Raw genomic sequence first — 26,373 nt, forward strand, 5'->3', positions numbered from 1 at the left:
TAGTTTGAGCTTCAGTAACAGTTTCTATAAATTCAGCTGGGGCATAGAATCTGTCCAATCTTGAGTTAAACCCAGCCCTTGAGAACGTGAATTGGTTTTTAACCTAATTCATACAACACATCTTTCAAATGTAAAGATTCTACTGCATGTTTTAATCCATAAGAAAAGTTGTTTGTGCAACCGGTAACATCTGACTCACGTAGAATACAATTGAAATCCCCACCAACGATGGAATATTGTATACCACATTTGCCAAAGTGTAATGCTAAATTATTTGTGAATAAAGTTTCTCTTTCTTTTTTAAAATTTGAGCCAGAAAAAGCATAAATATTAATATAATTAATACCATTTATGACTACCGAAGATATTCTACCGTTTGGATCCAAGATAATATCTGAATACTCCATATTTTTACGAATCAAAATTCCGGTGCCCATTTTTTGACTATTTATGTTTACGATAGCTAAATGAGATGGAATGAATGAAAGGTTTTCATAAACTAGTTCTTGTAAAAATATCACGTCTATATCATTATTCCAAATGAAATCTCTTAATAAATTTTGATGAATAACTGTTTTGGTACTGTTTAAATTAATAGTCGCTATTCTAAGAATGCAATTCCTAACATTTGACATTTCAATGAGTTATTGTATGTATGTATGTATGGTTCCCCCATCGGTAGCAAGGTCCTGCCTATGTCTGTGTGGCTTGGCCTTCGAATTTCTTCTAGGGCTTCCACGGTCCGATGGTTCGTCGAAGGAAGGCATCCAACCGTCGGAAACCTACAATGGCCGGCTACCCGTGCCGCTTGCAATAATTTCTTTGGGCTATCCTCAGATGCATTCCTTCTGAAAATTCAAAATATTACAAAAATAAAACAACACCAAATATAATATAATAGTGCATTGGGGTAGGAAAATTACTTGAAAAAACAAAGTTTTTCAAAAATATATAAATTATGGTTTTTTTGTTTCAAAAAGGATACAGATCTGGAAAGGTAAAATTGGTGAGCATATGTATGTATTTAAAAAGGGAAAACCAATAAAGCATTTCAATATACACAAATAATAAATCGAAAAAGTATCCCGATGTTTAGACAAAATAATATCAGTTTAAACGATCAAAAGAATTCCAGAAATCTTTCCAAAATAATTTCATGAAAGTATATGTATAATAACATAATTAGTATTTGAAATTGAATTAAAATGTCTACTAAGGATAAATTTTCTTATGATACCAGTCCTACAAATTAATGACCATAATTCGATTCGATTCATCAACATCGACAACTAAGCCTTTTTCCTTGACCGAAATCAGCGGCTCCTAGTGACGCCACTTATCAAATTAAAAAACCTATTAACAAAAAGGTAACTAAATTTTATCCATGTCTTGCACTCAAAGCTTTTGCTACTCGCCGCTGTCTAAATTAAGCGGCTGCGGGCGGGCGAAAAAACAGATAATAAATAATAATATGGAACATTCTCACCAAGTTCTCCTCTCTTGCTGCTGGCGTCTACGCTTGCTGCGATTGAAATTTTCGGAGTTCGGACATGTCCGAACATGCTCTGTTATGATTCACTACAAATCACTTTACACTTTTGATTTTTGCTAGAATCGACCTCACTTGAAGTTCTCATCACAAAGGTAAAATTTCACTTTGAGCACACAATTAAGTTGGATTCCCAACTAAAATTACAATCTGCCTCTTCAGGACGCCATTTATCGCTTCTGATTCCGTCGAAATTGTTCCTCTGGGTTATCCGCATAAGTCACCAGAATACGATGGAACATTTTCGGATAAATTTTATAAACGACACCGATAATAACGAAAACCTTACTCGGATCTCACGAATGAAAAATTTAACACCGTTCAGCCGTATACGCCTGTAGAAAAAAACAATCACAAACTGGGATAAAAGTATCGACCGAACCGTTCGCGACGGGAGCACGCTGCAGACGGTTTTTGCAATAAAACTATGTGCATAAGAAATACCATTTCATACGGATTCTAGTAATGTAACTACATTGATAATGCGGTGCTTGTAAAAAATATGATAAATAAAACAGTGAAGTAGTTTCCAAATTTTGAAATATCAGCAAAAATTCTTGCGTGGCAGACGGGCGCAGTGAGTGATAATTGGACATTTCAATGAGTTATTATAAAAAAAAAAAACTATTTTTGATTCTTCTGGAAAACAATCAACAATAAAAAGTACGATAAACTAATTCAGAACAACAATTTACGATTTAAGAAAATTTCAAAAGTATTAATAAAATCTGAAAGAACTAAACCTGAATGAGATCGAAAAACTAGCTGTTTATTAAATCTAAATAGAATCAACTGGATCCTGCTGCCTGTCTCGTTCATCTAACTCACCATTGCCTGACATTTTCATTTGCTTAGCCTTCGATTTACTCCTGGTAACCCGATCAAGTGACTCACAAAGTTGTGTAGCCGGTACGCTGACGACGTCTTCGTTTGTATCCGAATCAGTAGTAGAGTTTTCGGATTCCATTTCATTATTCGTTTTACCGCTACTCTTCCTCCCTTGGTTCCGCTCACGCTTATTTTTCGTCATGATGTCTGTCTGGTTCGGATCGACGCATACTTCGGCTCCTGCTCGACTCTTTTCTTCGGATGATTCTGCTTCGCTGACTAGCGTCGAGACGCTGCCCACATTTCCGGCTGTCTCCTCATGTACATCCATATTTACACTGTTCGCCTTCCCATTTGAATTGTCAGATGTTGGCTGCACTGTGTTACGGTTGAGGAGAGTGAATTTTAGCAAATTCTCTCCGCTGGCCGATATCGTTGGCTTTGTGACTGCATCTGCGCTTGGCTTAAGTCTAGAGCCGCTCACAAGAACAGCGCTATACAAACTAGAGTTTGCTGTCTGCAGTCTCTCATTGGCTGATTTCTTCTGTGGGCAGGTGGCCTTGAGATGTTCGGCACTGCCGCACAAGAAGCATTTATTAACGATTCCTTCGTAGTACACACGTGCCCTCAGGTTCCGTACAAACACGTTGGCTGGTATCTCAATATCTTCTTTTAACTCCAGATAAATACCACGCACCGAGTTCCAAATAGGAAACCCTGTTTCCTCAGCATATTTTTCCCTCACTAGTCTTGTTACTTTTCCGAACTTTGCCATGACTGTAGCAATTTCTTGATCCTCGATTTCTGGCGGTAAATTGAATAACCGCACGTACTTTACAACCGCATTAGCCGAAGATAAGGTCACCTGTACACTCGTATGCTTTTCATACCCAAAATCCATCGTCTGGGGTAGGTCCATCAAGGTTTTGAGCATATCGTCTTCTTTTTTAAACTTTATGATAACAGATTGGTCCGTTTTGTCTTTATACATTGACAATAATTTATCACACGTAAGACCCATTTTAGAAGCCATAAAACGAAAAACTTCCATATCCGATGGTTCTGGTGATCCGCGAACAAATCTAATTCTTAACGAATTAGCTCTCAGCTGATTGCCCGCCATATTGTGGCAAAAAAACTGTTACACTTTCAGTTGTCACTTGAAACAATCAGCAAACCGATTTTGCACGCAAGATAGCTTCGATTCGTTATCGCTCTAAACACTTCTTATCAGATCAACGGCCTGTAGCAAACTCTGTTCACCAGCGTCAGCGCAATACGTGAAAAACATTGAAACTTGAATTACTTTGAAACGACAAATCATAGCTATACATTTTCTTCCGCAAAGTTGCACACCATAACGTCACGCATCTTTTAAATTCAATATTGATTTTATATCTAAATCCAAAGTACACTTTTTTGTTAATTTTAGTCATTTTTTACAAAATTTTATAGTATTGCACAATTCATAAATTCATACATACAAATTAAGAGCTCAAAACAGTCCCAATAAATTTTTAGCTCAAAACTCACATTATAAAGAAAATTCAAAAAATATTAGAGACACATATTTTTTTCAAGGTCTGAAAATATTATTATCACAAAATGTCGAAAAAATGGCCTTTTTCCAAAAATTGAACCAGTGCGATCTCTAAACATCATTTTTCTGAGTCGTCGCCATATAAAATATTGTTTCCTACATCCTAAGCTATCATTTGAAGCTTGAGCCTCTAAAACCTTAGACATAGTACAATTTTGGGCCACCCTACTATTCATATTAAATTCAGTTTAACTTTTTCTCATTGAGCATTTTGGAACTTCATTCTTCGTATAAAAACATCATTTTTGAATTCTTATCTTTACAAAATGAATTTTTTATCATGAAAGGTAATCTGTCTTATTATTCGAGGCCTCAAATTTCTACTTCTTTTCAAATTTCTATACAAAATAGAAACGCTTTGCTGCAATTCAGGGGTCACCCAAATGATCTCAAATTTTACACAGATACCATGTGACTTGAAAATCATCTAAAAATCATATGGAAGCAAAAAGTCATTTTTGCAGCGGTCTAATGTTTACTAAGAAAGATTTGTTGTTTTAGATAAGATTTCAGTGGGGTTCAAAGTTTATCTAAAAAAATATAAAGGTTTCTGAAAAAATTTGAATCAGTATTTAAAGTTTTCCTTTTCTAAGCATTTTGATCTGAATTAAAGATCTGCTAAATAAATTGCATTTCGATCTACCGTAACATTAAATTAATTGAGAAAAAAAAACCCATAATCAGGGCATTTTCACTTTACTTTGCGTTTAAGAATATCTTCAAAGTTTAAAAGTTGCCTTCACCTGAGTTTTTAAGAAGAAAGCTTTTGTGAACTTGCAGGCCCTTCCTTAGAGTTAAGTATTAGGTGATGAACGGACAATATTAAATTTTCTGCGGCTTCCTCGAAGGCTTAATCCGACACTGACTCTTATCAACTAGGTAAACTAAGGTTACCAGAATTTTTCCAGCACTAGGACGGGCCGGGCATTTGATTCCAGAATTTCGACTTAAAATCCTGGCAATATCCGAGCAAACTTGTACAAAACCCAAGAATTACTCAACACAATCAAGAAAAAAAACTAAAAATAACAATAATTTTCATCATCAGCTTCTAAATCCCATTTCAGGGTTTAATGATTATTTTTATTAAATTTGCTCAAAAAATTTCGTTTCGGACGCATAAATGAAAAACTTTACAACACAAGTTTGTTTTTTTTTGTGTTTTGGTAAATAAAGTGAATAAATCCGGGCAAAGCTGGGCAAAATCCGTGGTTTTTTAAATCAAATTTTGTATTAAATATCCTGGCAAACCCGGATAAAACCGGGCAAACTGGCAACCTTATTCTAAAACTATTAAAATTTTTGACAAAATTTTCCAGATTGGAATTAAAAACTGTGGGCAAACCTCAAAACATTGGACCAAGAGCTCGATTTTTGATGATTAAACCTTAAGTTTGATATTTGATCCTGGATGTCTGAAATGATTGATGTTCGATGATTGATGCTTGAAGCTAGAAATCTGAATCTTGAACCACAATAATTGATGCTCATTGCTTGAAATATTAAGTTCAATGATTGAAATTTAACGCGTGAAACCTGATATCTGATGCATAATGCTTAAAAATTAAAATCCAATACTGGATCCTAGATGTTTGGTGGTTGATGAATAATTCCTAAACTTGAAGTCTGAAACTTGAATCTTTATAGATAATTGAGGGCTAAAGGCCTGGATTTTTAATCATAATATCTCAATGCTTGATGCCTCAAACTTGATATACGCTGCATAAGCTTAAATTTTAATGTTGAATGCTTGAGCTTTAAGTACAAAACGACTCAAGTTGTATAGAAAATGTCGCAAGAGTAAGCAAAATAACAATTAGGTAAATAAAATTAATTTTTTATTCTAGAAATTTTCTTCTTTCCGCCAAAACAAATTCAATTAGACGCGTCAGCCATTAAACTAATTTCTACCGATTGGGAATGTGTCCCCGATTTTCGTGTTCGCAATTTTCTACGTAGTCTTTCCAGTGCCGTTTCCTTTTTCCGGGCAGATTTTATGTTATTGCGCAGCCACTGCGGTTGTCATCATAAATATTACTCACCCGGCTCATGACGCCCGGTTTTTTTTTTCGTTTCTAGACGGCATTAATGGAAAATTACGCGTCCGCTTGACCACTTGTGAGTGAAAAAGAGACGGTAAGAAAACAAGAGGAACTAGGCATGGCAAAATCATTTAGCACGGTTAGAGAGAAAAACGATTGTTGCTAAGCTTTATGTTTCCCATTAAAAGTAATGATACTTACTTTCGTTAGAATGAAGCAATTTTGTTTCGAGTTAACTTTGTTTAGATTATTATTTTATCTTGAATAAAAAATTTAAATTGTTCATGTTAAAAATGTTGTTAAGCATACTGAATACTAGAATTAAATGTTCAACTCTCAAGTTTCTGAACTTTTTTATCCGTGAAGAAACATATTCCGATGAGATCATTTCCAAATCCAGCCATTTATATTAACTAGCGCTGTTTCTTATCTGTAACAGCAAAATTCTTGTTCATCAAAATTTTTCAACAACAACACCGAGTAGGGGGGGATGAGGTCAAAAATTAAGCGAAATGAGCCTCACTCAATTCATTGGTTTCTCTACCACCGACAACAAACGGCTACGAAGCAGCGGAGAAATTTCCTCAAGGGCATTTCCGCTTCCGCTTTGCTCCGCCCTCTCACATTTTTCGTTTTGGGCAGCAAATCTTCGACACGCGAACGCAAACGAACATTCATTTTTATTAGAATTTTACGCTCTGTTTACAGTTCCGCGCCTCTTTTCTGTTGTTTCTTTTTTGCCTCCGGTTTTGTTTCTCTCGTCTTCGGGTTCCCCGGCAAAAGTTCTCGTGTTTCTATTATTCTTTTTCGGCTTCCATTGTATTGCAGTAGAGAAAGAGCAAACATAAAAAAATCTCACCTTCCTCGCCTTCCTTCACAATATTATTAAATTTTTCAGCAACGAAAAACCGGCTGAAAACAGCGCCTTGATGGAAGCTCCAAGCAGCTGAGCTGAAACAAAACGTTTTTCTTTCGGTTTGCAAATCTTCTAGACCCCTTCTTCACTCCTTGTTTTGAGCTTTCTCGAGTTTTACACCCCCACCACCCCCAAAACATTTCGACGATGTTGTTGTTTTTGTTGTTGTCTGTTTGTTTGCCATTCAATTTGGACCGGGAAAACCTTAAAGGACTTTAACCAGACCATCCAATGTTGGGGTTTCCGGTTCGGGGGGCCAGTTTGTTTTTCTGCTTTCTTTAACCGATATTTAGGAACAGTGGGACGTTTGAAGTAACCTGAAGCCAGTCGAACGGAGTTTGGCTTACCGCCACCTTGGGTGCGTAGAAATTCCGTTTGAATCAAGAAGATCCGGGCACAATTGCGGATGGAAATGATAAATTTAAAGAGCTTGTCTTTTTTCCCTCTCTGGCTTCGGAAGACATTAGCCTCTTTTTTCCAGGGAGCTATCCGGATAAAGTTGTTTAAGTTGCAAATATTTGAATAGATGCTGGAAAAGCCAATAAACCTGTTTGAATTATTTATGTTCCAGATCTAGCTACTATTTGGACAATCGAGCTTGGAAACGTAACACCAGAGAACCTTGAAATGTGTAATGAATAAATCATTTTAAATTGCGAGATCCCTAATAGCTACGCATTTGTGCTCTTTTTTCTTTCAAACTTTTTTCCTGTCAATCTCAATCGCAAAAATTGCAAAAAAAAAATCAGTATAGACAACCCCATTTCCCAAACCTTTGAAATCAATTGCCCGTCCCTTAAAACCCCTTCATACAAAATTTCATCTTAAGTGGTCTGATGCGTGATCAGGACAATATCGCTAATACAGTGAAAAGTTAATATGGACGACCCATGTTCCAAAATTTGAAACCTGAAATTAACTTCCTCCGTCTCCAGGTACAAATTTTAATCTAGTTAAACTTCACTCGCTACGCCTACAACGACGACGTACAGTTGGCAGAAAGTCGATTTTTGAAGCGCTCAAAATCATCTATCCTTATATTTCATCGTGTTCTGGCATTTTCAAGCTTCTTGAAACCATGAAAACGATAGTCATAAGTTTGCCCGTTTAGCGGTTCTCAAAGAAATGCCAAGAAAAGTTTTGTTAAAATTGAAGCCTTTGCAGATGACATTAACTTACTGATAAGGAACAACCATGAATGAGATAAAATCTTGGAACTTATAAATTATTACAGTATTTTTGCTAAAATAAAAATGAATACCCTTAAATCGCAATTTATGCTGTCGTTCTGGGCCTCATTTGGTCAGAGAAGTAGATTATTTGAAGATTTTAGGAGTAACTTTTCATGAAACTTTACATGAAACTGTAGATCAAACATATGATGTAATAGTTCGGAATTCATCAACTGTTATAGCTTTTTTTTTAAAAAAAACGAACACACACATATAGGATCTCAGTGAAACTTCATGTTTCTTTGAAGAGATCTAAATTCTACTTAAGACTAAGCGTACATCTTTCAAGGATATAATGGCTAGCATTTTACTAATGCTAACACCACCAACCCACAGAAAGAGTACTATGTTTGCCGTGACCAAGACTTGATCTCATGACCTCTGGCTTAGAAGACTTGAACGCTATCCTCAGGGCCACGATCGGCGGCAGAAAGTCTTTATATTAAATACATATATCCTTTCAAAAAATTGTGTTTGTGTTCGTTTGAAAAAAAATGTAGGTAGCAATGCTTATGAATAGATCTCAGAAGCAAAACGACTAAAAAGCAGAACAGAACTTTGTTCAAGTAAATCCTTCTGCTGTTATTTTATTGATGCATTGAAAATTGTGCAGAGAGTTCAATCTAAGTTTCCTGATGTGTTGTGGGAGTGTATTTATGATAACTTCAATTAGAACTCTCTTACCTTGAATGGTCAACCCGCATTTTTTACAGTATTTAATGATTTAACACCAACAAACGGGAAAATGTTTGTACATATTGTTCGAGGCATTCATTCTAATAACTGTTTTTGTGGAGAAATAGATTCAACCAATCATCGTATAAAACAATGTGGATCGGTTCAAGCAGTTTGGACTTATATTTCAGAAATAATTAAAAATAAGCTTAAAGTAAATACAAACGATCCAGAAGAGTTATTATCATGGAGGATTGACGATGAAAATAATAGGCTTAAAGCAGCCTTATGGCTGACGGTAGAAGCGATTTATTTTAATTTAAAAAACTATAGTAAAAATTATAGCAACAGTTTGAATGAATTCAGAAAAGGGGTCCGCTAAATTCGTTGGAATAGTAGAAAAATTTTAGATAAGCATTTTAAGCATTTTTTTTACATGAAATGAAACTGTTCGACGTGTTGTAAAATGGAAATGAGAGAAGTTAGTCAAGCCTGTGGCTTGCAAGAGGACAAATCTCCATTGTTTTTGAATGAAGTTAAATAATAGATGGCTTGCATAAGGACAAGTCCCCATTGGTTTTGAAAAACATTTAATAAAAGATGGCCTGCATGAGGACAAGTTCCCACTGTATTTGAATGAAGTTAAATAACAGATGGCTCGCAAGAGGACAAGTTTCATCTATTTTTGAATGAAGTTAAATAAAAGATGGCTTGCTAATGGACAAGTCTCCATTGTTTTTGAATATTATTTTTTTTAAATGGCTTCAAAGAGGACAAGTCCCAATTGTTTTTAATTTAAGTTAAATTAAAGATAGATTGCAAGAGGACAAGATCCCATTGTATTAAAAAAAATTAAATAACAGATTGCTTGCTAGAGGACAAGTCCCTATTGTTTTTGAATGAAGATAAATAAAAGATGGCTTGCCTAGGGACAAGTTCCCATTATTTTGAATAGAATTAAATAAAAGATGGCTTGCAAGAGGACAAGTCCCCATTTTTTTCTAAAAAAGTAAAATTAAAGCTGGCTTGCAAGAGGACAAGTCCCCACTGTTTTAGAATGAAGCTAAATAGAAGAGGGATTGCAAGAGGACAAGTCCCCATTGTTTTTGAATGAAGTTGAAAAAAAAATGGCTTGAAAGAGAACAAGTCCCTATTGTTTTTAAATTAAATAACACAAAAGAAGGCTTGCAAGAGGACAAACCCTTTTTGTTTTGAATAAAATTAAATAAAAGATGGCTTGCTAGAGGACAAGTCCCCATTATTTTCTAATTAAGTAAAATTAAAGATAGTTTGCAAGAAGGCAAGTCCCCATGATTTTGAATGAAATTAAATAAAAAATAGCTTGCAAGAGAACAAGTCCCCATTGTATTGAATAAACTTAAATAAAAGATGGCTTGTAGGAGCAAAAGTTCCCATTGTTTTCGAGTGAAGTTTAATCAAAAATGTCTTGCAAGAGAACAGGTCCCTATTGCTTTTTAATTAAGTAAAACAAAAGATGGCTTGATGGAGGGCAAGTCCCCTTTGTTTTCGATTAAATAAAATAAAAGATGGCTTACAAGAGGACAAGTCCCTTTCGCTTTCTAGTTAAGTTGAATTAAAGATGGCTAGCAAGAGGACAAGTCCACATTGCATTGAATGAAATTAAATAAAAGATGGCTTGCAAGAGGACAAGTCCGCATTGTTTTCTAATAAAGTAAAATTAAAGATGGCTTGTAAGAGGACAAATCCCCACTGTTTATGAATGAAGTTAAATAAATGATGGCTGGCATAAGGACAAGTTGCCATTGTTTTGAATAAAATTAAATAAAAGATGGCTTGCAAGAGGACAAGTTCCCACTGTTTTGAATGAAGTTAAATAAAAAATGGCTTGCAAGAGGACAAGTCCCCATTGTTTTTGAATGAAGTTAAATAAAAGATGGCTTGCAAGAGGACAGGTCTACATTGTTTTAAAATTAAGTTAAATAAAAGATGGCCTGCATGAGGACAAGTCTCCACTGTTTTCGAATGAAGTAAATTAAAAGATGGCTTGCTAGTGGACAGGTCTTAGTTAACCCTCGATATTTCCAATTAAATTGTTGCTTGTAAGCGGATTAGCACTCACTAATTGTTATTAACCCTTATTGAAAGATCTTGTTAGAGAATAAATCCACATTGATTTTTAAAAACTACAATCAACAGATGAAACTCTCATGTAAAAAGTATATTTTATCGAGATTGAATTTCAAATGGTGATTACTCGTAACGCTCATCCATTCCTGATGTTGACATTTTGAAGCCATTAGATGCTTTGTTATTCACTCAAAATATTCAATGGTTAATTTATAAAACATTTTTTTTTTTTTAAAAAAAGGGACTCGACCAAATGCGAAAAATATCGGTCATTCTTTAGGCATCTTTTGCGAAGAATAGTTTGTTGTGCGCGAAAGAAAATCGTAATAACTTTCTCGATCACCACAATCTTATGCGATTTTTTTCGAGAAATCGAATGATGGCTGTTTGAGCCACCGCACGCTTAGGAAACTGCATGTTCCGGCTTGAAAATTTGAATCAAATGGTACGTATCTTGTGTGCATTTTCTCAAGGAATACAATGAATATTGTTTGAGCTACCGCGCGGATTGCAAACTGGAGTTATGGCTGTTTTACTCTAAATTTCCCATCATTTTTACTGGAATTGAGAATGAAACAGCTATAACTCCACTTTCCAATCCGTGCAGTGGCTAAAACAGCATTCATTCGATTCCTTGGGAAAAAAAACACAAGATTGGTCCCATTTCGTTCAAAAAATTTTCAGTCCGAAAATTCTTTTTTCGGAAATAACAACAAATAACTTCATTTTCCGAAGCGTGCGACTTAAACAGCCATCATTGGATTCTTCGGAAAAAATCACACAAGATAGGTCTATTTTTATTCTAAATTTTCAGGTCTGGATTAGCTTTTTTCTGGATTGTTTACAGAACATAGGTGAATTAGGAGTTAAAAAGGCACTATAACTTCGTTCGTAAGCTTGTGCGGCATCTGAAACTACAACCAATCAATTTTCTAGACATTCACACTAAAGAAAAGTACTTTTTCGTTGTGCAAAGGGGATAAAAGTGCATAAACCGTGAAGAAATTGAAAATCCTTCCTCCTTCATGAACCAAAGCTACAAAAATAAATATTCCATCAGTGAAAATGTCCGGAGAATCGATTGGACATAGATTCAGATACAGCACGAGCTTACGAATTTAGACATAGTACCTTTTAAACCGCAAATTCCTCTATATTTTGTAAACAATCCAGAAAAACACTGATTTGGATAAAGACATTTAGAACAAAATTAGACCTAAATATCCTTTGTGATTTTTTCCGAGAAATCAAATGAACGCTATTTGAGCTACCATATGCCTCGAAAATGGTTGATCGAGGAATCGATGGTTAACCTCTACATTTTTCAATAGTTATGAAAAAAGTTCGGACTTGAAAATGGTCAACTAAATAAAACTTTTCTTATGTGATTTTTCGTTAGAAATCAAATCAATCAACGGCTGTTTGAGGCAACGCACGCATCGGAAAATGAAATAATGGCCGTTTTACCACATTTTACCTTCAATTTCCCAACATCCCTAATATAGTTCAGAAATAGTTTGCTCAGACTGGAAAACAGAGACAAATGAGACCTATCTAATGTGATTTTTTTTTTCGAGAAATCTAATAAGACTTTTCAAGACACCGCACGCATTGGAAAATGCAGTTCTGGCTGTTTTGACATTAACTCCCCTATTTTGTTTTACATATTGTAGAAAAGCGTATTCGGACTTGATTATTTTAAACCAAACGGGACTTAAGCTATTTCATATTTACTGAGGAATCGAATGAAGGATATTTGAGTCACCGCACGCTTTGGAAAATGGAAGTATGTCTGTTTTTAGCCACTATTCCCCTACATTTTTCAATTAATTCATAAAAAAAAACAAGTTCGAAATCTAAATTTTTGTAACCAAATGAGATTTAGATATATTTGAAGTTTAATTTTGCTGTTCATACAAAATGTGGCTTTCTGGATTGGAAATAACTTCAGAAACAAATTAAAATAAACTCAAATACTCAAAAAAAAAAACGAATTCTGATACCATTCATTCAAAATAACCTTTTCCTCCAAAAAAGTGGCAATCAGTTTTTTTTCTTGTTTCAATCATATCACTTTACAAAACGAGAAAATCGTTTACTATTCCAATCGCACTTTATCACGCAATCGAAATAGCTTTCGTTCTCGTTCTACTAGGGGCCAGGTGGGCCAATCTAAAGTGACCGGACCGGGCAAAAGCTAGTTTTCTGATCGCCGTTTCTCGAAACCGATTTTCCGTTTAGGTTTTTTTTCCTTTTTCCGGGTAACGGGTATGACTTTTCCATTAGGCCCTCCGGAAAAACGGGAAGGGATTTTTGGTGCAAAGGTTTATCGTTAAATAATTCGATGCGGATTGGTTTGCCACTTTGGCTTGCCTTCAATGCCGGGGTCCCACAACAACGGCCTATCGGGAACTTCTTAATGGTCAATGGAGAACGAAGTCGAAGACGGACAAAATGCTAATGCAAAGCAAGTCCGAAACAAAGGATGATTAATTGGTGGACCAGACGAATTTTGTTTCCACTTTTTTTTTTCCTGGCGCTTTGAGCTTCATTTTCTCCAATTTTGTCGGTTTGCGGTTGACGGGAAGTTGTTTCATCAATTACGGTAAAACTGCTTCCGATTTGGATCGGGACGGGTTAGAAAGCGTTTTGTTTGGTTTTTTTTTTTGGAAACACCAACTGACGTATTACTATTATTATTATGGTTATAAGCTGTGGTGCCAAAGGAAGGGAAACAGTGTGAAGAACAAGGTGAAAGGAGATTATTTCCGGCATCCGGCCAATATTGAGTCGTCTCAATTGGTAGACGTTTTCATTCAGGTTCTTTTCTTCGTGAGGATCGTTTTCGGGGAAAGTTATTTATGAATTTCTTGCCGGAATTCGAGTTTCCGGGGAATTTTGGCGCTCGATATCGGATGAATACTAATTTAGAAATCCAAAAGTGCTAGGTTACTGCAGAAATCGATAGACTTTCAAATAAACAATTTTTCCGAATAGAGCTTTATTAAAAAAAAAAATCTTTTAGAAATTATTGATAAATTTATCTGGGTTCAATAAGTTTTCGAAAGAATACCAAAATTAACTTCTTAACTGTTTTTTTTTTCATAATATTACTAAGGATGTTTGTTATTAAAATGAAGTAAAAAATATTTAGAAAAAAATATCTCAAACAGTTTTTGTGGTTTTATTCATAATACACTTATCTTTAAATCCTTTTAAACCATTTAATTTTGTTTTAAAACTATTAGTAATAATTTAATCGATACGTCATTTCAATTACGAGATTTTGAAATTAGATCAGATAAATATTTGGAAATTGTTTATTGTTTTACTATATTCGAAATGAAATTTTAGATATCTGAAAAAATTTTAAGCGTTCTTTTTTGTGCATGGCGACCGTTATATCTTGAAACCGTTTGCCTTTTTAAACAATATTTGGCAACGCTCTTCACGTTTTCAACGTTAATAAGAAAAGATTCGATAAGAAAACGTTCGATGAGACCTTTGAGTATACTTTTCATTTTATGAAATAAACTGTTTATAGTTCAACTGTCAGTTAAAAACAAATTATTGAATAAGTCGTTGATGAAAAGAAATATTTTGTTATTTCTATTCGATAAATTTCAAATTTGACAGTCTCAATGTTGTAACATTCGATTTCAACTCTAGCGTTTTAATCATGTATGTATCAAAAATCTCAATTGTCTATTTTTTTTTAAATAAATCCAGGTTCGAAACTTTCATTCTAAAAAGTCTTGAAATTTGACTAAAAATTTTGAATACCTACATTCTATTATTGATCATTTAGATTGTTCATAACGGTTTGCCAACATTTGGTTTCAGAGAGTAGGTTTTTTTTTCTCGATTTCTAAGATACTTGTTGAATGCAGTTAAATATTCGACTTTAAAATAAAGGCGCTCTTTATTCCGAGTTTTCATTCCATTTCATATTCTGAGTATTTTTTTCAATTGCTCAGTAATGAATTAGTATCTTGATGACTGAAGAAATTCTGAAATCTGGATTTTAATTAGAAACCTGAAATTTTTGTTTTTTTCCTTATACAAATTTCTTCAATTAAATTCTTAATTTGAGTTCATGTGTTATACTTCAAAAATGATTTCGAATTTGAATGTAGGAATGAAAACATCTAAAATATTATTTTGAATTTTGTCAAAGGTTTCAATTTCTCTGTACGGATTTGATATTTTAATCAATCTTTAAAATTTAAATTGAGATTTTGCACTCCGATATTGGATTTTTCTGAAGAAAATTGGTATTATGTAAAAATCTCCAATAAATTTTATTCTTAAATCGTTTTAAAAATTTTCAAAAAATATTTGTGATCAACTCGCTTTTTTTATTTGCATTCTTAAAATAATTTCAGATTAAAAATTTTGAATGGTAGTTCTATAGTAAGGTTGCCACAATTTTTTCAGCACGTATCCGGGCCGGACAAAAAGGCAATCTATGTTCATAAAAAGCAATTTCTGAGGGTTTGTTTGTTTGTTTGTTTGTCCTCTATAGGCTACGCCGTTTTAAGAGCTAGAGAGCTGAAATTTGGCATGGATGTTCATTAGGACCAGGAATGACAAGACAAATATTGTTTTCGCGATTTTCACATTATTTTTCGTCGGATCGTGATGAAAATGCACATGGGGGTTTTGAGAGATGGGAAATCGATTTCAGGTATTGAATTTTGGGTCAGGGGTAGGAAAAAGGGGTCGTCCATATTAACTTTTCAATATTTTTGTGATGTATTAAATTTTGTATAAGAGGCAAGTCAAAGGGGTCGTCCATATTTACTGTTCGCTATTTTTTTTGCGATATTGACGTTATTATACATTGGATTGAGATGAAATTTTAAAACGAGAGTTTTGAATGATGTGCAAACAATTGCAGGTATCAAATTTTGTGTAATGAACCGGCAAAAGGGGTCATCCATAGATACTATCTTTTCAATTTTTTTGTGATATTGACGTTGTTATAGGGTAAAACTGTACAACACGCACCAGCTAAGCATAATTGCTATTTACAGTGATACCAATCATTTAAGAACCAAATTGAAAGTTGACGACAATTCAAGGATGAAATTTACGTATTATCGAAAAGCAAAAATATGATAAAAACACGATTTTGACTATATTTTTGTTAAAAACTAAAACAGCTAGAAAACAAGCCGCGGGGTAGAACGCCAAAACTAGTTGACAGAACGCACCAAACATGAAGGGTGGTGAGAAATAAAACAATGATTATACGGAATGTAATTATTGAAACACCAAATGTTTAATTACATGTTCATCGTATTTTTGTAAACTACCATTCTATGGTTAAAAATCATTTAGTATTGCTAAACTCACCGAAAATTTCGCTTTTCAAAATACACTTTTTATATCCTTATATATGAAACGCCTTCAAGTAGGCAACGAAATTCAATTTTTTTGACTGATATAGTGATATCGCGGCAAACATGGCGGCCGATAATTTTTTAGAGTCGAATATTGGTGCACCGGTTTAACTCGAACAAGGACAAAGTTTGTTATAAGTATGCATTATTATCGTAATTTGGGAGTCAGCAAATATAAATAATGGCATTTTGTTTTGATTTTCGGGTTTTCTCAAAAGTTAACAGCATTCAAAATTTGAGCGTAAAACACGTCACGGTGCTTTTATGGAAGGTGTTTAAAAGAAAAAATACAGTAGCTCTAATTTTATCAGAAATGAAAAATTTAGCCTTTTCTGAATCATTTTCAGGCAAAATTAAAATATTTGGTCGGTGAGTCCTCATACGTTTTGTTTTTTTGAAGATTTTTAGTCCATATTTAGAAATTATAACCTGTAAATTTATTCCAATGCAATGGAATAGTAATTTTTTTCATGGAAAACTTATTTTTTTATTTTTACTGAAATATTTTGTCATTCTGAAACAATAAAAAATTTCAACGCCTGGAAAGATAAGTGATTTGGAGTTCCTGAAAAACTTATTTTTATATGAACATTTTATTTTAAATTTTATTATTTATCCTTGTTATTATTGGTGTTATCCAAATGTAACATGAATTTATATTTATATGTGTGTATCTTGGAGAACTAATTCTGGTTAAAAAAAATGTTATGATACATGAATAAGAACAGTCCAACACCATTTAATTGGTTTCCAACAAAATACTAAAAATATTTTTTTTTAAACTGTTCTATGCAATATTTTCACAATATTTGCAGGCTCTGATGCATATGGGTACGCACTTTCGAAAACAAAAATTGAATTTTTGATGATGTCACTCGTTTACGGCATTTTTAAAATAAATTTAAAGATAAATATTAGATTTAAACATATCTCAGAAGACCAGTTTTCAAAAAAACTTTGTTAAAAGTTAAAGTACTTGCACTGAAATCTGCTTATCTTCCGCTACGTAACATCTTTTTTAAATTTCTTTTTCTCATATTGATGGTGAATAAATTTTCTATTAATCATTTGAACTTCACTTTTGCTTAGGAAATGAAATACTGCTGATATTTTCATATTCATGATCAACAAAACGATGAAAAACAATTTTTTTTTCTAGAGAAATTTCTGTTTTATCGACGGTTTTGGACCTGATTTATGCGTTTTATTTTTTTTTTTGTTTTTATGAATTTCTATGGTTTATTCAAATCAATAATTTCTATACTGTTTGCCATAATTGGTATACAATTGTAGAAGTTATGATTGTTTTACTGTAACATAAATGCTTCATTATGGTTCTATTTAATAATAAAGAGGCCTTCAGTGTACAGTAGAATAATCAAGATAAGTAAGGGATGAACAAAATATGATGAATCCGACGTGCTGCAGGCTAGTTTGCTATTCGCTTTTGCCAACAATACTGATAATTTTTGTACATGTAAGATCGACAAAAAAATTGAAATGCATTTTTTTTTAGAAAAATTCCAAATTTATCCAAATTTATTATAGACTAGATTCATCCATTAAATAAATTTATTTCCAAAAAACTGTAAAATTTTATTTGAAACAATGAATTTAAGAGATGATTTAAATAATATAGTGGGTTGGAAATCGTGGAAGCTGAGATTATTTAATCTTAACAGTAAAAATAAAATGGAAGAATCACAGAGTGCAGCAGGGTTACAAAACTTGGGCTAGAAAATAATAAAAATAAAAAGGTTAAAGCGAACTCCAGGCTTATAATGATAATTGTATCAAAAGACAGAAACAAGCTAAATTTAAGCTAGATTGAACTGCTGTAGCGATTTGCATTGAGTCTGAAGTGCGATTAGAATTTTGAGACATTTAACTCAGGAGAAGTAAAAAACGGATTCCTCATCAAAGATGTATTTTAACGTATCGTTAACTTTCCAAAATTCACTATCGTAATATTTTTTTCAAAGCTTAAATTAAGGCAAACGTTTCTATTCCTGAGCGCATTAAGATAAGAGTTATCATAAAAAAGTTATAGCGGTACCTAGTGTTTACTAATTTTCTTATTCATTGAGCTTTTTTTTCAATAAAATTTCCTCTAGTGTTGCCACAATCAAAAAATCTAAAAATTAGGGATTCAAATAGATTCATATTATTTTAGATAATTCTAATAATTTCAGATAATTTGACCCTCTCAGACTACTGACAGGATTTGCCAGCCAATTTTAATTTTTTTTTAGGATACGAAGATACTTTTTAAGCATTATTTATGTTAAACAGCTCTGTAACTAGTTTAAAAAAAATTTGAAATTTTTTCTAAGTTTTTAATGACATTGTTGAGTTTAATTTAAAGGTATTAAAAGTTAAAACTAAGAAAATTAGCTCCTCTGAAATTATAAAACACTAAAAGTATATTTATTTTCTAAAGATTTCAAATTGAAAATTTTCAAAAAAATATTTTGTATGGGGGGTCACCGACAAAATATTTTAATTTTTGGTGAAAATGAACCGAAAGAAGCTCTACTTTCTACCCATGCAAAAATTAGCGTTACTGTATTTTTTTTCTTTAAGTCCTTCTACGAAACACACCGTGACGTGGTCTTGTTGGCATTCTGCCCCAATTTTCATATGATTGATGTTTGATGAAAATTTGTAGGAAGTTAATAAAATACAATAAAATATTTATAGTCTTCCGAAAGTGCACATGAGTGGTGAAACGATAAGCTGTAGTTTGATTAGATTGTGCATGCTATTTTACCATAAAACCTTATATGTTACCTATGAAAAATTACAAGTTTCACGCTGATTCCATTAATTCCTTTGTTTCTAAGAACTAAAGTAGATTTTGTGAATTTTTCATCTATCGAATGATGAAAAAGTTTGTTTGCTACAATAAAAATGAAGAAAAAGATCATTCGAAGCCGTTGGGTAGTGTATATTTGAGAAAGAATGACATGGGCCATCTTACCCCGCTGGTGCGTCTTGTACAGTTTTCCCCTACATCGGATTGAGACGAAAATTTGCACAAAGAAATTATCAAGGACGAACAATTGATTCCAATTATCCAATTTTTCGTCAGAGGTCGGCCAAAGAGGACATCCAAATTAACTATTCACTGTTTTTGCGATATTGACGTTATTATGCAATGGATTGGTTTGAAAATTTGCACACGGGAGTTTTGAAGGAAGGACAATCGATTTCAAAGATCAGAAAAGAAGTTCGGAAAAGAAACCACCGATCTGCAACGATCGAGTCGAAATTTATAAACGGTTTATTGGGGTTGGGACAGTCAATTGATTTCTGATTTCAATGTTTATATCAAACGATAAGAAAAAGGATCTTATTAACTGTTAAATTTTCTTTGCAATAATTGCCTGAGTTTATATCGCTTCGAAACGAAAATTTATAAACGGGGGTGTTTAGGCACGGTCAATTGATTCCTGATATCAAATTTATTAGCAAACGACAAAAAAAAGTGAACGTACATATAACGTGTTCAACATTTTTGCAATTATTGCTTAAAATTCATTCGGAATTGCATCTGGAAAATGCCTGTAAATTCATTCAAACTGTTCTAACATATTCTAAATTGAAAGCGAAAGGGAGTTCGTACGGGATCAGCTAGTTTTCAATAAAAACCTGGCGAAATCCGGGCATTTCATTTCTAAATTGACAACCAAAAATCCGGCAATACCCGGGCAAATTTTGTCAAAACCCAGAAATTACTTAACCAAAATCAAGATAAAAAAATTCAAAAAAAAAATTTTAATCAAAATTCATAAACAGATTCTAAATCGTATTTTTGGCTTCGAAAAAACCATTCATGATTATTTTTAAAGAATTTGCTCAAAAATTTTGTTTTTATGGCTAAATGAAAAAAATACATTTTTTTATTAGCCAAATAAAGTGAAAAAAATCGGGCAAAATCTTGGCATTTTTCAATGAAATCCGGGCAATCTGGCCAGGCCGGACTGTTCCCAAATTATGAATCAAATATCCGTGCAAACCCGGTTAAAACTGGTCAATCTGGCAACCTTATTCTATAGCATAATTTTTTCGGTTAAGACTTTAGCCTTAACAGTTGAAATTTTACTGTGAGTGCAGGAAGTCAAGATATGTCTTTTGTGTTTAAATAAGCTATCAGCAGTATTATTCTGTATCTTTTTATTGCAAATCTTTGAATGCTGCATTTGCAATTCAATACGATTCTGACCTGTTACCCAGAATTCAATTGTTTTTAAAATTTAACGCTTCCATTCGGCAGATGGATGCCCCCCCCCCCCCCCCCCTTAAGAAAAATTGCCGCGAGACCTCTGAAGGCTTATTCGGCCCTATGTCTGGAAAAATTTAAAATTTCAAAAGAAAATTAAAAAGCAAAAATTGGCAAAAAAAATACATTACTGAACAAAATTTTTGAGTTTTTTTCATCAACTTAATTGTTTTTACTTCAGAATCAGATTCGCTCCCAAAATATTTTAAATAATAAAATTAAAAAAAAAACAAATGATAGTGATCGGATTTTTGATCGAAAATTTTGAATATAAATTTTACGGATTTCGGAAAATCTTTATATTTATGATCGAAAATTTGAAGAAAGCTCAAATACAAAAGGTGATGCAATTCCTATCTTCTAAAGTTTGACTTTCACCCTTCCAACTGCTTGATTTTTCGAAATTTTTATCGTAATTTTAAATAGAATATTATTTATTTCCCCCTTCGGGAATTTCGGAATCGAAGAGAGGGGCTGGAAGAATCTGATATTTGTTCCAGCCAAATTGAGCCATTTGTTACAAAATGCAACAAATTCACTCATTGCTAGTTTTGAACTTCACATGAAAACTAATTAACCCTCCAGAGGATATTTTCGATCTCATCCAAAAGTTGCATCTGGTTTTTTCGGAAGTTTTACACAAAAGTCCTAAAATTTCTGATATTTCGAATATGAAATATTTTTATATATTTCATAGAACATAAGCCTTTCGGAATTTTCCAAAATTTAAAAATTAATATTCTTTTTCCAAAATTTCTAGAGCAGGGTTTCATTTTGTCCTCGATTAATTTGTGTCAAGGCACTACAGTACACTGGATGGATTTTTTTAAGGTCTGTTTGTTTTCAAACGGTTGTTCCCTTAGCAAATTTTTATTTACCAAAATGCAAGCCAAAATACTCAACGGCTCTCGATGTTTAAATTCTTGAATGAAATGTTTTCCAAGCTGCAGGTTTTTTTTAGATTTTTCTGTATACAAATAGAGGTTAATCAAGTTCAGAGGAGGGAAAATCTTAAAAAAATAGCTTTTTAAGGTCTTATTGAACATTTCAATAAACGTGAACCTTTTTCGACTTAATTTTCGAAATATCTGAAATTTTCAGATTTTTCTGTTAAACTTCCGAAGAAGCAAAAAGAAACATTTTTATGAGATCGGGAAAAATCCTCGGGAGTTCTTCTTTCGTTTTCATGTGAACTTCAAAACTAAAAAAAAATGAATTTGCTTGCACCGAATGACCTTTAAAAATATTCCACAGTGTTATTAAAGTTTTAATAATAAAAAGTGAAAAAAAAACTGTATCGAATGCTACTGAATTGATAACTACAAACATTTAATAACAAATATATAAAAGAAACAGTGTTGCCTGATAGCAAAGCCAAGCTAAAAAAACCATCGAGAAATGAACAGGATTACAGAAAAAGTAAATCAAGTAATTTTTGGAATAGTTTCACCAAAACGTTCGATAATTGAGTTAAACTGACTTTTGACTCAGCTCCCAGAAACGTCCGATTTCCGAGCGTTTAATTTTTTTTAGAAATACTTTATTTAAAAAGTGTCCGATTAGCGAGCGAGTATTGTAGTTCTTTGCTCTTGTTTTGAGATAATAAAAAAAAATGGGTAAAAATTCGTTGAATAAATTTGGGCACGTTATTTTAATAATTCAAAACTACATAAGGATTTAAAAATCAACGGCTTAAATTTAATGATAAATTTTCCCGAAGGCCGTGGGTAGTTTTGATTTCTGAGGAAAAAAATATATATGATTTTTTGCTGCAAACTTTTCCCGATTCTACAAAAAGCGAGAATTTAAAGCAGCTTCTAATCAAATAAAATCTCGGATATTTCTCTGATTTTTAAAGCATAAGACAAATCGTTTCTCAGGAACCAAATGTCGAAAAAAGCCATTAATGAAAAAAAAACACTTTTTACAGTCTTCAACAATGTTGTTTAATGAAATTAAACCAAAAATATCAAATGCTCAAAAATTTTATTGAATGACGTCAGAAAAGGTTGTTATATTATTTGTTACAATTTTAAAAAATTGATGAGTTTGAATATTCCAAAGTGTTATCTTTCTGATACCAAAATGTCTAGGCTAATTTGGAATTTGCTTAGCTAAGTTTAGCTTAGCTTGATTGACTACTCACATCGACCATAAGTCATTGAACCTGAATGCCTATTACAGAACTATTACTGAAACAGATTTGATACTTTTTTATTCGACAATTTATTCCGTCATCATTTAAACTTGAACATTTCGGATTTCAAAACCGCAGGCTTGGCTACTCCTGTCTAGGTTAGTTTGAAATTCTTGATTAAATGAAAGATTTTAAATAATTTCAAAAACAGCTCTCGGTTTTCTCGGCAGTTATCAAAGATCGAATTTAGTGAATACTGATCCATTTTTCAACTTTCACACGCTTTATGACAAAACCTAGAGATGAAAGATAAAATCTAATGAAATATTTGAATTAAGGTCGTCAAAATCTTTCAGTACAAAATCGAAGGCACCCAAAATGAACCACATATATGCGAATAAAACTTGTTCCATTATGCCATACAAAATTTGAAAAATATTTTTAATAGTTCATTCTGGGGTTTAAGTTGGTTGGACGATGAATTTCAAGCCTAGTATTCTTACCTTCAACAGCACAGATCTGCTTCCAAATAAAATGTCCGTTTTAATCCAGAGTGAGTGTTTTTTTTGTTTTCTCAATGAGAGATTTTTTCTGCTTATTTCTTCCAGTAGAATTAATCCTAATGATATGTATTATGTTGAGCAAACCAGACTACTGGAATGTATTAAAGCACCACAATAAACACGTTACGATTAACTATCACACCATTTGCACGATTTTTTCTTCAAATATTTATCAAGCATTTCCTTTTTCCCAAGCACAAAATGTGAAATATGTAGAACTATTTTCGATAGAAAAAAAAAACAATAATTTCACTTCAATCACTGATTCACTATTGCTTCCAGCTACTTACAGCAGCAAAATACGAAACACACACACTAACTCACTATCACTTGTTTTGATGATATGTATCGGTTGTCAAATGGCTTGATTTTTTTTCTCTCTGGGATTTGGTTTTGTTTTGCTTTTCCGCTTCAGTGAAACGCGTGCCGTAATCCTGGTTGATTATCCCTTGGATTGGGAGGAAATTTCTTATTCATAGCCTTGAGGCCAAGAAGCCAGAGTGAAAAAATTCGAGCACTATCATTTGGATTTCCTTTCCTTGCGGAGACAGGGAAACACCTTTCCCAACACAGGTTTAGGTGTTGAGTAAAAAAATTCTATCCGGAAGACCCCTTCTTAGGACTATTCCTATTTCGGTGCACCTCTTGATGATATGTTTTCGGTATGCATGTAATCCAAGCTTAGCCGTTCGGGTAATTGACTGTTGTAACGTGAAAAGTTTCTTGCTGCAGCAACAAACTTCAACGTTGGTTTTGACTTGGTAATCCTTGGGCTGAGGTTGGTCTGGTCAGAGGAACTTTTCCCAATTTTCCGATGTGTAGACACCATGCAAATCACTTTCGATTCCTTTTTTTCTCTCTGTTACACGTTTGAGGTGGAATACATTTGGTTGCTGCTGCTATGTTATACACTTCTATCTGAAAGGCCAACAAGTTAATTCTAGCCCTCCCTTTGAGACGTTTCTCGTTCAGGGCTTCAGCATCGATGCTGCCACCAGACCAAGTAAAGGAAACTGTATCACAACATTCACTACACGAGCAGGCCCAAGCGATACCTGAACGGAAGATGATACTGCATTCTCAACGAAGCCGAGGCAAATATTTGAATTGCAAAGTGCCTGCATTTGCGTTCCGGTTAGACTTTTCCGGACCTTCCCCACACAGCTTCAGCCCCGTGCCAGCCTTCGTTATCCAGGAACGTTTCAATCCTTGAAAGCTTCGAGAAACTTTTCCGCCAAAGCCACATGGGGATCAGCTTTCGCCGGAATCCTTAAAGGTGGTCCGGACACATTGAGCGTGAACTTCCTCCAGCACCCGAAACACACAACTTTACAATCGATTCGAGAATATCTGACCGCGACGCCTCCAGCACGTGAATCACGCACCGAAATATTCCGGAAGATAATCACTCTCGCAACCGGAAGTTATCCACCGGTGGATCCGCCTCGTTCGCGTAGACACCGCTAGAAAACGACACAACCCGCACACGCAATCCGGCGTCTTGTCACACGCTCACGCACGACGCCACCAAGAAAAAAAAAAATGCGCACCGCACTGCACTGCAACGACGGACGTCCGTTTCCAAGCTGCGGATCAGCTCGAGATGAGAGGGATCTTAGAAGACGCGAACAAACACGACGAAGACGACGACCACGACGCCTCAAAAGCACACGGCAAACTGGGCCCAACGAAGAGGACGACGTCGAGCCAGCCGCTAGATGATGATGATGATAGGAATTGGGAGAATCCCGGAATCACATCGAAAATCCAAAAACGCACCGGCCATGAGATACCGGCAGCAGACCAGCTGAAGGATTTGTCCCAGTTTTGAAGGAAACCGACCCTGGGTTTGGATCCAAACCGAGGGGACCCACAATCAGTGAGTGTCCGGTTCCCAGCAGTCAGCTGTTCCAAGGAACCAAAATCGACGAAAGTCGGAACGCGCATGATCCGTATCCGGTGGTAACTCACCTCAGCAGCAGAGAGCATCAAACTCGTCCACGACCTCGACCAACCGCCTGAACCGACTGGTTGGCGGGCGGAAGCAGGCAAAAAAGCACGTGGATGGATGGACTCGGTTAGGCGTATAGGATTTATTTTTTATTATTTTTTTTGGACGATATCACACGTGCTAGCTGTAGAGGTGTTTGTTTTGTTTATTTTTCCATTTCCATTTGCGATTATGATGACTTGTACTTTAATTTTGACCAATTTTGAGAACCAGCCGAGGGCGGATTTAGGAAAAAGACAATTGGAATTGAAACGTGAAATATTACCCAAGTAACACATATCAAGCCAATTGGCGTTTTTGAGTTTTAATATTGTTTTATGAAGACTTTTCGATGGAATAGGAAAATTGGAAATGCTTCGTTTATCGTGTGTTTTAAAAAGCCCTGAAAGTTTTGCTAAAACTTGAATAAAACACTATCTTAAAAGTGTTGTAAAAAAGTTGCAAAAGTATTGCTAAAGATTTAATAAAACACATACTTCCCTGTTTTTATTAGAGATTTGGTACCAGTTTTAATAATGCGCTCAATGCGCTTTTAAAACTAGCGTTCAAGCCTAGTTGAAAAACTATTTTATTGGAACATTGGATGTAGGCATGATAAAACTAAGTGACAGATGATTTGACAATCGAGAAGAACGTATACACGCTTAAACTTTTTTACCTCTTTTTGAGATAGCATAACCTGTTTTGAAAGGATTATCTATCACTCAAAATTGAGAAAAACGTGTTATCAAAATGATAGAAATTAACACAGCTAAATTATTCTGAAAAATAAAAACAACCTTGTTGTATCCGCATTCAAATATCAAATCAACCGCAAATCGTTATTCGCTCAACTCTTAGGGTTCGAATGAAAGCACACTGTGAATAAAGGTTTTTTTTAGAATCGATAAGAATAAATGTATAAGACAATTAATTTACAAGTACGCCGAATAAAGTACTTGTTTTTATTTATCCATCCCTGTCTCGCAATGCGAAGTGTATCTATATTTACGTCATCCAATCAAGAGTTAACAAAATTCTATCA

The sequence above is a fragment of the Uranotaenia lowii genome, chromosome 1 (assembly GCF_029784155.1).
Source record: "Uranotaenia lowii strain MFRU-FL chromosome 1, ASM2978415v1, whole genome shotgun sequence".
In the NCBI taxonomy this organism is placed as follows: domain Eukaryota; kingdom Metazoa; phylum Arthropoda; class Insecta; order Diptera; family Culicidae; genus Uranotaenia; species Uranotaenia lowii.